General features: G+C 37.6%; 1 pseudogene; it reads right to left on the reverse strand.

Moving 5' to 3' along the window:
* Positions 1 to 3,110: 3,110 nt before the first annotated feature.
* Positions 3,111 to 5,401, reverse strand: LOC139721711 (uncharacterized; annotated as a pseudogene).
* Positions 5,402 to 11,234: the final 5,833 nt, after the last annotated feature.

Below are 11,234 nucleotides of genomic sequence, written 5' to 3' on the forward strand. Positions count from 1 at the left end.
TCATTTCTTTCAACGCATTCTTTAACTCTCTCATTGTGAATTCCTCATTGAAAGGACTATCAACTTGCTCATATGAATTTACTTTCATTACTTCATTCTCAATATGTGTCCTTTTTTCTTCTTCTTTTGAATTACATATATCATTTGTTTCGATCAACTGAAACGCCATAGCAATAAGATTTGCTTTTTGTGATATATCTATTACCGGTGCCATCTTATCCATCTCAAATAAATTACTGCTAACTAGTATTCTCCTTACTTTTCTGTAATCCTTTCACTTTTTTCCAAACTTTACCCACATCCGTCGTTCGATTAAACGACTGGCAGTATTTGAGCCAGTATTTATACTTTTCTTCTCTTATAACTTTCTGAGCATACGCTTTCTTTTCTTTATACTTTACCAAATCTTCTGTCTTATAATGCCTTCCTACTCTATTTCTATACCGATTTCTCTCTCTGATCACCTGTTCACATTTCTCTGTCCACCATGGCGCTGGATCCTTTCCTTTTCTTCCACCTATATATACCTTTTTAATATTTTCTTCTGCTACCTCATTAATCAAACTTACAATCAAATTATATTTTTCTTGAATACTCATATCTTCTATCACTTGTAATATATCCAAATGCAAACATTTATCAGCAATTCTTTTCTTATATAAATTCCAATCAACATTTTTAAAAGACCACACCTTTTCATTAATTCCTGTTCCTTTTACATTAGAATATTTTCGAATCAATGAGCATTTTAAAACCAAATGATCACTACCAAAATTACTTTCCAATACTTTCCAATTTAATTCATGCGCAAACTTTTGCGAAGCAATGGTCAGATCTAAACATGACCAAAGACCCGTATGCGGGTCCAGTCTAGTTGCTGATCCATCATTTAATAAAACCAAATTATACTTTTCTAAAACTTTAACCACCACTTTTCCATTACTGTCCTCTTTTCTTCCACCCCACACTACGCTGTGGGCATTGAAATCACCGAACAATATGAAATCGGTAAAACAATTTTGAATCATATCTTCCAATTTACATATATCTAATTTTTTACATGGATTATAATAATTTATAATTGAAACTGGTCTATTAAAAGAAAATACATCTATTCGTTGATACTCTTCAGAAGATGGGGTTTGTATCTCTTGAAAAATGATAGATTTATGAATATAAATCACCAAACCGCCTCTACCTCCTGAACCTCTATTCTTAATAACAGAGTTGTAATCAGGTATATTGAAAACATTATAATCTGTAAACCAACTCTCTTGTATACATATAATATCTGGTAAATTTGTCCGTTCTTTACCTTCTATCAACTTTTTGTAAAATTCTGTTCCATGAGCATTCATGCTCTGGGCATTCCATTGAAGGATATTAAATACATGATATGTGCGACGGGAACTATCCTGTTCGCTTTGAGTATTTTGACTCATTGAAGACGTTCATGAATGAGTTCGGGTGACACATCTTGTATATCTAAGCATCGTTTGGCTGCTTCAACCACGAGTCTAATTCTGTTCGAATGAGTTGTTTCTTTATCCAGATTATTGATGATGAAAGTGACAAATGACAAAAAATCAACATTGACATTGAGAGATGACGCGGCTGGTTGTTCTGGTTCCCCTGTTTGCTCTTTTTTTTCCTCAGCAGGTTCTCTTTTTTCCGTTTGGGTTCCTTGATGTACCATAATTATTCTCTGTTTCAGAGGCGGACTTTCAACTGTATTTGATTGTGTGCTTTGGGGGGTCCTATTTTTTTCATTCTCTTGGGGTAAATTCTGTCGCTTTTTTTCACTGGCCTGTTGTGTCGTCTCTACTTGTTGTGAGGGTTGGGTGTTCGACACACTCTGTCGATTCATTTATAGACTGCTGCGACTTATATTGTTTTGCAGCTTGTGCGTACGACACCTTGTTCTCAAGTTTGAGCGTCTGTATCTCTTTAGCTTCTTTGTAGTAGATGCAGCCCTGGTAAGCCGCTGAATGTTTTTCTTTACATCTAAAGCACTTTGGGTTGTCCTTTGTTTGACATTCCTCAAAGTGGTGGTTATCACCACATCTCACACATCTTATTTTCCCCCTACACTGGCTTTTTACGTGTCCGAATTGTTGGCATTGGAAACATCGTGTGAGGGGAGCTACGTATTCATGCACTCTGTATGTTTGATACAAAAAGGTGATAGATGCGGGCATTTGTTGCGTGTCAAAAAACAGTAGCACAGAAGGTGTGGGGCCTAGTACTCCTTCGACCCTTTTTTTGAAACGCTTTACTTGCATGACTCCTTGGTCCTTCAACAATTAATGCAGCTCTTCTTCAGTAATCTGCTCATCAACTCTATGGATGACTCCTTTGCTACCCACCACTTTTGATTGTATTCTTTCAACTTTCACAGATACCCCTGCCAACTCACTCATTTCTAAGGCTTTCTTCATCTGTTTTTCGTCTTTACATACGATTTTCAGTACCCTCTTTTCTTTCACTTTGTACATTTTTTCAACTTCCCCGATTTGTTTATGTAAGTGCTGTACTAGTTTGACGGGGCTGATCTGACAAACATTTTGCTCACCTAATCCAACTATGGTTACCGCCATATTTGATCTTTGATTTTGTCCCGTTTCTGTAGTTGCCATTTTAGAAGTAGATCTATCTGTCTCATTACACACACTTTCTTTTCTAATTCTTTTTTCCTCCTGAGTCTCCACTGTGGATTTAGATCTAGGTCTAACTTTTCTCTTCCTCCTTTCTACTCTCCAGCCATTGTCTTCATCTTCGCTGTCTTCTGTTCCCTTTCCTATTTCAATATGCTTGCTAGGTCTAGGTGATATTGAACTACGCACATCCATAGCGGCCTGATGGTAGGCCTCTTCGCCGCTGGATGAGGTTTCATCTGCAAACATATTCAGATGTACTTTTGATTCATTTTTTTCCCGCCTAAAAAGGTTGCTTACTTTGTTAGTGACGGCTTTTATTAGTAGAATGGTGCAGAAGGAGTTTGCCAACAATAACAAGCTTACCTTGGCCTTCAACTAATGAGGTTAAGTAACCGAATCTTAACTGTATAAGTCCGTCCACCAATAACTCTCTCCACAAGTGCCTCAGCAGAATCAGCAAGAAGTATCCACTTTATATTGCTTCAGCTGGCTGTGGTCTGGGCTCCCAAGTTTGTTGGGTTTGATGGCACAAATCCTCAGGGCTCGGGTCGGCCGGGCATTGAAGGAGGGTTCCGATGGTCCGCAGCCGATTGTAATTTTCCCGCCAAATCTGACTACACTACGGACTACAAGTGTAGTGCGGCTGCGAAATGGGTGGCACGTGAGATGTTTTTGTTTTTGTTTTGTTTTGTTGTGTTCCAGTGCTCCCATGTCCGTGAAACAAATGTGGCAGGGTATGGAGAAACTGCATGGAAGAAGGAAGAAAGCGGTGGTTGAAAAGTTTTGAATTTCCCTCCTCATTACATCATACCCCACATCACATAGACCTACTCTCAGTTCTTTTTTGTTTGTGATGAATTGAATGAATTAGGATAATGAATTAGATTTTATTCGACTCTTCCGACCCCATTCCGGGGTATGAGAGTACAACACATAAATACAAGATAATGGTTATAACAATATCAAAGAATACATGTTTGTGATATATTACAATGATGTATATAAAATAGTCTATACCTACTAAACATATATACAGTGATATATACAAATTGGCAAGCAAGGTTAACTAATCGTATGAACCATACGACCAAACAATCGTGACATACAACTACAAAATATGTACTAGAGATCGAGTATCACTGGATGCTTAATTTTTCTACCACTACGAGTTACAATGTTTTCTTTCCTGACTACAGTACACTCAACTTGTTCAGGCTTCTGCAAATTTGCAAAATATGACATGATCAGCCTTACAAATAACACTAATCTTTTAAGCTGTCCTAAATGCGAGCATGAAAATAATCTGGACATGTGTAATGAGCAAGGACGTTTAACCAAATAATGATTGCTTAAATATAACTGCCTTTCCTTTTCAAAGAAGGGGCATACGAAAACATAGTGAAATTCATCACCCGTTTCATGCCTATCACAACAAGGGCATTGAACATCCCTTTCATCAAATGACTGTACAAATCTTCTATTATTAGCTGGCAACTGATTTGACCTACATCGAAAACGGCTCAATGAAATTCTATCCCTCTTACTCAACTGGACTAAGTACCATTCAAAGAGACTATTCGTCTTAAAAATCCTATAATTTAAACATACTCCATTAATTTTGACCAAACATTTGCCATCAAATCCTGTTTAGACATATCACTTAATCTCAGCTTCAAGGTGCTCAATATCCAGTTATTACTAAATCCTTCCCCTTTTCTTAACCATACAACACCAAGACCAGCATTGTTTAAAATTTCCTCAATATGAGATATCCACTTAGATACAAAAGTCGTGTCCTGTTGACTTATTAATCTTTGGAGTGTATAAAACCTGAATGAATATTTAGCAGAAGAACCCTTTATGATCCTCAGCCAAAAGCTAACCATACGATATTTAACAGTATTAGCCAGTCGTGTTCTCCCGGTTTCTGCATATACCATACAATCTGGTGTGAATTTATTTACACATAACAACGATTTCAAGAATTTCCTATGAAAAATTTCGATTTGACTCAAATCCATAAAATCCCAAACTTCACACCCGTACAATAGTATTGGTAACACTAACTGATCAAACAGTTCGCATTGAATATCCACAGGAAGCTTGAGTTTCTGAACCTTTAGTGACATAGAAAAAAGTGCTTTCCTTGCCTGTGTCACCTGTTTAGAAATAGCCTTCTTAAAACTTCCATTGTAATTAAATTGAATACCTAAATAAACAAAATCATCCACTACATCAAGTTTGTCTTCACCAAAACTGAACAATGGAAAGTTACGTACTTTGCCTCTTGAGAAAATCAGGACTTTAGTTTTTGTAGTATTGACACTTAACTTCCAATCTATACAATATCCATGCAATGCATTCAAAGCCAACTGAAGCTCTTCTGCACTGTCGGCTAAAATAAGAGTGTCGTCTGCATACAACAATGTATATAAATGTATGAAAAGATCCTCATTGACTTCTTTGTCTAAAATATCAACACAAACTTTTTCAAACAAAAACTGCAGTCCCTTGAAACGGCAACTCAAAAAGGATTCAAAATCATTGAGATATAATGCAAAAAGCAGAGGCGATAAATTTTCACCCTGCCGTACACCAACATTACACTGAAAGGCCTCAGAATGTTGACCATCTACTAATACACAAGATTTGGCTTGAGCATACATATTCTTTATAACTGTAAACACCTTACCATCCACCCCAGACTTCAACATTTTATGCCAAAGTGAAACCCTATCAACCATATCAAAGGCTTTCTTAAAATCAATGAATGCACAAATAAATTCGTTTGCGTTTAGACAAATATATATCAATTAAAGTTTTCAAAACAAAGGCGTGATCCATTGTAGAATATCCAGCCCGAAAGCCAGCTTGTTCTTCTCCAAGCATACCTTGATTGTTAAGGTAAGTTGTTATCCTATGATTCAAAATAGAAGTGAATAACTTCCCCAAACAGCTTAAAAGTGTTATTCCATGATAATTATCTGGGTCTGTATCCCTTCCCTTTTTCTTAAAAATTGGTACTATAGTGCCGAGACACCAGTCTTTTGGAACTAAACCACTTTCCAAAATTATATTAAAGTACATTGTAATGCAATCCAAAACACGACTTGAACAATGTTTTAAAAATTCATTTCTAATCAAATCAATACCACATGCCTTATTGTTCCTTAACTTCTGAACCATCTTAATGACTTCATCAATTACAATTGGTGCATTTAACTCATTATTACCTGCTGATCCATCCAAATCGTACTCTGGAACTGAAATTAAATTTCGAACCGAATTCAGTTTACTAAAATGACGCACAAAATCAACCAAAGGGACCTTTGCCGCACACGAGTCACGCTTACGGCCATTCAGTAACTTCCAGTACTCCCGCGGGCTATCCTTTTTAAGTATACGAAGACGATCATGCAGTGATTTACTATATGCCTTATTCTTCCTTCTCAACAATTTCTTGTAACCACTAGCAACAGTCTTAATGTCAGCCAGCATTTGCTCCTTCTCTCTCATAGGTTTCCCTTTACACTTCCGTTTAGTCCTATTCTTGAAATTAAGATAATGCAATCTAGCCTGTACACACTCATTATCAAACCATGGCTTTTGTTCTTTGCGAGGTTTCCTAGGATTACCTATGCTACGAACCTTTTCCTCACAAATACCAACTTCTTTTCCAGCATTCATGAAAATATCACCCAACAACGCACTAAAGCTATCAATATGAGCTTGTGTGGATGATCTTTCTACCACCCTCAATTCACTCAACAAGGCATGAATATTCTGATCAAGCTTTAAACTGAAATCTAGTGCCTTTTTACTATCCCACTTAAATGAAACATACTTGACATTCTTGGTTGAAATACAGAATAACTTAATTCACCGCATTAAAAATTGTCAAATATACTACTAGAAGTCACAAGACCTAGAAATTGCAAATATAAAATTCCTTCTCTTTTAGATTGTAAAAATAGCTTTTACTAAATTGTTGTACCTGATGATTCTACAATGAATTCATTCAGTTCATAAAGGGGTGGATCCAGGAATTCCGTTAAAGGGAGGCGCGGGGGGGGGGGGGGGGGCGCTGCTGAAAATATTTCTGGTGCCACTTCAGGGTTGAATCGGTTGACAAGCAAAAAAACAAACAAAAACAAAACAAAATGAAACAAAACAAAACACAAAAGGGCTTCATCGCCATTTTCTGGTGCCAGTACAATTGTTTTTATTTTTTTTTGTTTAAGAAAGATTAAAGGGGAAGGCGCGCGCCAGGTAACCACCCCCCCCCCCCCATCTGCCTCTTATACGTGTATAATGCGTAGGCCTATAGTCCTCCCTATCAGTACAATCATGCATTATTTTGTTTGTTTGTTTGTTTGTTGCTTGCATGCATGTCTGTTTGTTTTTGTAACTGATGTTTAGGCATGAATGTGTCACGCTGTTTTGCTTTCCCGATACAATTAAGCTGTATAATTTTTGGTTCCATGCCTCCTTAACGTGGGCCCAATTGTCATATTGTATATAAATTTTTAATTTTAATGATTTTCGTATTGAACGATATATATGAGAATCTATTCTGAATTGAATTGAATTGAATTAAATTGTTATATGCTCGTGTGTGTGTGTGTGTGTGTGTGTGTGTGTGTATGTGGTGTGTGTGCATGTGTTTCAACTATATCTGTTTCACAATGATTTGAAGTATAGTAGTTGTCATTGTCATTACAGCAATGTATCCCGATATAGACCTAAACAAAATATATAAATGAAGATGCACCGTCATAGTGGGGTTGCCTAAAAGCAATCTTCATCTTAACCAGGATGCTAATAGACACAGTATAAGTCACTCAAAATCTAATTTCATTTCCGAATGATCCCTAGACATAAAAAGTCATTTCAGCATAGCAGTTGTTACACTAGCCCTATAGACCTATAGAAACTGCAACATGAATCGCCAAATACTCGCAAAAATGGCAACGCTATTTTTTTTATCAAAAAGTTTATCTATTGCAGTCAAATTGTAATTCATAATGAATAATTCTGCTTACTTTTTTCTTTTACAATATATATATATATATGTATATATATATATGTATATATATTATATATAATATATCAATCCTCTCACTGTTGTTATTGTTCTTTTTTTATTCGTGCATGTATTGCATTGTTAGGCGTACCCGATATAAGGAAATATATTTCACTTTGAACATGTTGAAATCTAAAGTGAAAGACATGTGCAAAAGTGACCCTCACTTAATGAAAAAAAAATTATCCCTTGCTCTGTGTGGCTCAATGTGCGGCTATTCATTTGTTTTGTTTTTCCGAAAAAAAAAACGCGTTTTATATGTTTGTTGTTGTTGCTCTTGTGATGCGACAAGTTTGAATGTTTATCAAGTCATAATATTGTTGCCATCTCACTCGAAAAGATTTCTCATGAATTCTTATTCTTTCACGAAAAGTGGAAATTGACTTCTTTTAGTGCTTATGACGTAGTGATGCATGTATGCACAAAGCTCAAATTTTTATTTTTTGATTAATAGTATATAGGCCTACATCAGAGTAGCATGCACAGTATAACAACAGTCTTTTAGTCTTTATTCATTCGGGCTGTCTCCGAAGTTTTATATAATTATAAAACAATATCCCTCACACACACACAAACACACACACGGCCGAACACATTATATATATATATATATAATATACGCATATAGAGCTACGCAAGATTTGTTGGCAATGCATTTAAGTCTCCTTGCACCCAAGCCGAGAGTGTGATGATATCAAAGGTCGTATGAGTGTACGATCTTTGATGGTATCCACAAAAGCAAAAAAGAAAAACAAAATTTACGTACCCCCTAGGCAATTACCCCTATGATTAGTGTCTACGGGAATTATTCAATGCAAGGGTTGAATGCAAATGTCTACTGCACCAGTATTCGGCCACCAACGAGCGCCGCAACGTCCCCGGTGCAATTTTGCACCAACAGTGTAGAGCGCGATGCATTTTCAGCGGCCTTGCACACGCATTGACATTGAGCACGCATATCGTGCAGTGTGACTGCGACCGAGCAAAATGCTCCTCCAACGAAAAAAAAACAATCAATGTTAATTTGAAAAATCATCAAATATCAAAGGTCGTATGAGTGTACGATCTTTGATGGTATCCACAAAAGCAAAAAAGCAAAACAAAATTTACGTACCCCCTAGGCAATTACCCCTATGATTAGTGTCTACGGGAATTATTCAATGCAAGGGTTGAATGCAAATGTCTACTGCACCAGTATTCGGCCACCAACGAGCGCCGCAACGTCCCCGGTGCAATTTTGCACCAACAGTGTAGAGCGCGATGCATTTTCAGCGGCCTTGCACACGCATTGACATTGAGCACGCATATCGTGCAGTGTGACTGCGACCGAGCAAAATGCTCCTCCAACGAAAAAAACAATCAATGTTAATTTGAAAAATCATCAAAATACGGGCCAGTTTGTGATGACGGAGAACGAACTTTCATAAATCTAGAAGGACATAGTCCCTCAAATAGGCCTAAACGTAAATTTCGGAATTCTTACGAACATTTGAGCAGCGAAGTCGGATCGTTGGGGAGTTTATGTCTTCGTATGGTAGCGGAAAATCGCAAAGTGAGAAACGGGAAATTTTCGGAATGGTCACTATACCATGGGGTCAAAACTTCAAGGTCACACAGAATTTGCAAGGGTCAACCGATTATCACCAAAATCTAATCGATTCTTTCCTGTCATTATCCAAACATTCCCTGAACATTTCGTGCAAATCCGTTTACCCGTTCTCTTGTTATCTTGTACACAAACAAACAAACAAACAAACAAACAAACAAAAAAACAAAAAAACAAACAAACAAACAAACAAACAAACAAACATACGGAACCCTTTACATAACCCCCTGCCGATTTTCATCGGCGTGGGTAAAAAAAAAAACAACTCGCAGTTAAGGGAAACATTTATGATGGACTTCACATCAACCTCAATTCTAAACAGTCAAAAACATAAAGGAGAGGGCAAGGCAACATTTTTGTCAAGAGACGTACGAAACTGTGACTACATTAGAGATTCAATGATGGCTTCTTAACCGTGGAATTTCTATGTAAACTCTGACTTTCGTCACACTAGCCCCTATAGTGGTATTTAGGGCCTCCGAAGTGACGCGTAAAAGCTGCGTTTTATAGTGTTGCTGTATGTTATTACCCACGCCGATGAAAATCGGCAGGGGGTTATGTAAAGGGTTCCGTATGTTTGTTTGTTTGTTTGTTTGTTTGTTTGTTTGTTTGTTTGTTTGTTTGTTTGTTTGTTTGTTTGTTTTTTTGTTTTTTTGTTTGTTTGTTTGTTTGTTTGTTTGTGTACAAGATAACAAGAGAACGGGTAAACGGATTTGCACGAAATGTTCAGGGAATGTTTGGATAATGACAGGAAAGAATCGATTAGATTTTGGTGATAATCGGTTGACCCTTGCAAATTCTGTGTGACCTTGAAGTTTTGACCCCATGGTATAGTGACCATTCCGAAAATTTCCCGTTTCTCACTTTGCGATTTTCCGCTACCATACGAAGACATAAACTCCCCAACGATCCGACTTCGCTGCTCAAATGTTCGTAAGAATTCCGAAATTTACGTTTAGGCCTATTTGAGGGACTATGTCCTTCTAGATTTATGAAAGTTCGTTCTCCGTCATCACAAACTGGCCCGTATTTTGATGATTTTTCAAATTAACATTGATTGTTTTTTTCGTTGGAGGAGCATTTTGCTCGGTCGCAGTCACACTGCACGATATGCGTGCTCAATGTCAATGCGTGTGCAAGGCCGCTGAAAATGCATCGCGCTCTACACTGTTGGTGCAAAATTGCACCGGGGACGTTGCGGCGCTCGTTGGTGGCCGAATACTGGTGCAGTAGACATTTGCATTCAACCCTTGCATTGAATAATTCCCGTAGACACTAATCATAGGGGTAATTGCCTAGGGGGTACGTAAATTTTGTTTTGCTTTTTTGCTTTTGTGGATACCATCAAAGATCGTACACTCATACGACCTTTGATATTTGATGATTTTTCAAATTAACATTGATTGTTTTTTTCGTTGGAGGAGCATTTTGCTCGGTCGCAGTCACACTGCACGATATGCGTCCTCAATGTCAATGCGTGTGCAAGGCCGCTGAAAATGCATCGTGCTCTACACTGTTGGTGCAAAATTGCACCGGGGACGTTGCGGCGCTCGTTGGTGGCCGAATACTGGTGCAGTAGACATTTGCATTCAACCCTTGCATTGAATAATTCCCGTAGACACTAATCATAGGGGTAATTGCCTAGGGGGTACGTAAATTTTGTTTTTCTTTTTTGCTTTTGTGGATACCATCAAAGATCGTACACTCATACGACCTTTGATATTTGATGATTTTTCAAATTAACATTGATTGTTTTTTTCGTTGGAGGAGCATTTTGCTCGGTCGCAGTCACACTGCACGATATGCGTGCTCAATGTCAATGCGTGTGCAAGGCCGCTGAAAATGCATCGTGCTCTACACTGTTGGTGCAAAATTGCACCGGGGACGT

Source organism: Diadema antillarum, unplaced genomic scaffold, assembly GCF_040938485.1.
Source record: "Diadema antillarum isolate AM-2024a unplaced genomic scaffold, OU_Dant_1.0 scf00000014, whole genome shotgun sequence".
Classification (NCBI taxonomy): Eukaryota; Metazoa; Echinodermata; class Echinoidea; order Diadematoida; family Diadematidae; genus Diadema; species Diadema antillarum.